Genomic DNA, 3,013 nt, shown 5'->3' on the forward strand with positions numbered 1-3,013 from the left:
ATCACAAGTAACTGACTTCTGAGACTCAGAACTATTCAATTCCATCCTGCAGTCAGTGGATATTTCCTACTCTAACCTGGCATCTCTGCCTGCCTTTGAGAATCTTTCCCATCTCCTTCCATTAAGATAGCATATGGCTTGAGATTCTAAAACATCCACTTCTTCTCCCATACCCAAAGTTCAGCCTTAGACATACCTTAGACAGCCTTAGACCTTTGACATGTGGTGAACTTTGAGAAAGTGATTTTCAGAGAACACAAAGAATAAGCTGAGAAGGAGAAACTGGATGAAGGAATTAGAAGGCATGCATATGAGCCACCTCTTCCATTAACGAAAGCATGGCATGAAAAGGAAATGAGCATTAGTGATGATAGTAGCAGCTTCCATTTATGTGGTTACTTTAGGACAACCATTCTTTTAGTATGTTTCATTTAATTCTTATAATAACACTTTGGAATATTTTTATCAAATATGTTTCACAAACAATGAGACTAAAACTAAAAACTCTTAATTTGTCTTAAGTCTTTCAGCTAACAAGTATCAGAGACAAGGTTTTTTTCCCAATCCTTCATCCCTCAACCTCTGGTAACCACAGATTTACTCTCTGTTTTGAGAGGTGTTTACTGTCATTGTTGTCATATGCTTTTTCACAGCGGTGGCCAGGGGGTGGGAGAGTGGATTTGGGAAAAAATGGAAAATCTGCTAGACAAATTTGAAAAGAGCTGTGAACTCTTATTCTCTGTTTTTATGACTTTGACTCTTAGAGTTTACAAACAAGTAAGATCATGCAGTATTTATCTTTTTGTGCCTGGCTTATTTAACTTAATGTAATGTCTTCTAGGTTCATTTATGTTGTTGCGAATGTTGGAATTTTCTTATTCTTCCTTTTTATGGCTAAATAGTATTGCACTATGTATATATACTCCATTTTCTTCATTAGGTCACTCATTAAGGGACACTTAGATTGATTTTGAATGTTAGTTGCTGGAAATAGTGCTGCAATAAACATGGGGATGCAAATATGTCTTTGATATATCCTTTTCATTTCTTTGGATATATACCCCAAGGTGGAATTGCTGGATCACGTAGTAGTTCTATTTCTAATTTTTTGAGTAACTGCCATACTGTTTAAAATAGTGATTATAGTAATTTTCATTTCCGCCAACAGTGTGCAAGGGTTCCCTTAATTCTACGTTCTCACCAACACTTGTCGTTTTTCATATTTTTGATAATAGCTGTTCTAACAGGTATGACGTGATATCTCATTGTGACTTTAATTTGTATTTCTTTAATGATTAGTGATGTTGAACAATGTTTCATAAAACAATTGGCCACTTGTATGTCTTCTTTTCAGACAAATCTATTGAAGTTCCTTGCCTATTTTAATCAGATTGTTTTCTTACTATTGAGCTGAATTCATATATATATATATAATCCCCTTTACCAGACATATAGTTTGCAAATATATCTCGCATTCCTCTATACTCTCTTGAGTATTTCCTTTGCTGTGCATCAGGTTTTTAGTTTGATATAATTCTATTTATCTATTTTTGAAGAGTCATGTTTGAACTCAGGCACGTGTTTTTTTAGAGTTGATAACATTGATAACAAATACAACTAGTTTTTCATATATATAAAATTTAGGAAAACAGCCAATATGGTTAATCGAGGTTGTCCAAATGTGGAAGTTATTTCTGAGTAACTACACTCTTTCTCATCCCTTTATTTTGTTTAATAAAACTGATGGCAACCAAATAGGTTTTTCTCACCCCTGAGTTATAATCTAAGGCTAGTTTTATGACTAATAAATTCTATATTCTAAGAGTGGTAAGGGAATTGATCATTAACCTCATAAGTCTATTAGACAAATAGACTATGAAGGAGGCCTCAGGATCAAAAAACAAGGAGTAATAAGACAAAATAGAATAAGTATATTGTTAAAAACACTGGCTCAATGAGTTATTGTACATTCATACATATCCTCACAAATAATATATACTGTATCCCCCATAAATATAACAATTCCTTGGTAAATTTATAAAATTCTATAGTATAGAAAACTTTTAAACCTCTGTGTTTTAAAATGGTCTCAAATTCTCTACAGATGTTCTCATTGAGTGGGACCTTGAGTTTTGGCAGGCTTTGCAGCGTTTTTGCCAAATAAATGTGATGAAAATGATGTTATGCAGCATCTGAGTCAGAACCCACTATGGGGGTCTGTCCTGCAGACCCTGACTCAACAACAAATGAATAAATTCAGTCACACAAAGTATTCAGTGTACAAGTGGGCTGGGGTGTATGTGTCCACTTACAGACCATGGAGGAGAGTGCTGTAAAGAGATAGCAGCCACTGGCCTCAAGTAGCCCCTACTCCAGGCTTCTATCTAAAAAAAAAAAAAAAAAAAAAAAAAAAAAAAAAAAAAAAAAAAAAAAACAAGGGTCTTTGGATAAACACCATTAGAGGGTAATTAACTTCTGCCCACTCCTTGATTAGAAGTCAGTTAAGCATGCATTGATGATCAAAGGTTTTGCTAATGGAGGTGGGGGCAAACAGACTTATATGAGGAAACTTCTTTTACAATTTCTAGTATTTACTCTACTATCCTAATGCCCCAGGGTAAGAGCCGGTTTCATTTGATCCATTCAATCATTACAAGCTGTGTAAATCTTTGGCCTTCCAGAAAGGTTTGTGACTATTTCCTAAAGCTATCTCTAATATTTTTCCTTTAATACTTTTGCTACCACCCTGAGTGAACCTCCATATCTCCCCCCTTTTTGTTTTTAACATTGGGTCCTGTTGATTGAAGAGACATAGCAGCAACAGGACTGTCAGGGGAGGCAATAATTGCTTTTATTCCGGCTTTGCATCCTAGAATTAGCAAATAACATAAAACAATTATGAGTAAAATTAGCAACATTCTTTTCCAGTCAAAGAGTGGTTTGTAGTGTTACTTGGCATTTCAGTTCACTGTATGCCATTACTGAGGAATTCTACCAGGGGTATGTTAATTTC

General features: G+C 34.8%; 1 non-coding gene across 1 annotated transcript; it reads right to left on the bottom strand.

Moving 5' to 3' along the window:
- Positions 1 to 674: 674 nt before the first annotated feature.
- On the bottom strand, positions 675 to 734 carry LOC116527049. The gene has a single exon (XR_004258362.1). It is a non-coding gene; the product is annotated as a U7 small nuclear RNA (small nuclear RNA).
- Between the last annotated feature and the right edge of the window lie 2,279 nt (positions 735 to 3,013).

This window comes from Sapajus apella, unplaced genomic scaffold (assembly GCF_009761245.1).
Source record: "Sapajus apella isolate SASKATOON/1434 unplaced genomic scaffold, GSC_monkey_1.0 scaffold52, whole genome shotgun sequence".
Taxonomy (NCBI): domain Eukaryota; kingdom Metazoa; phylum Chordata; class Mammalia; order Primates; family Cebidae; genus Sapajus; species Sapajus apella.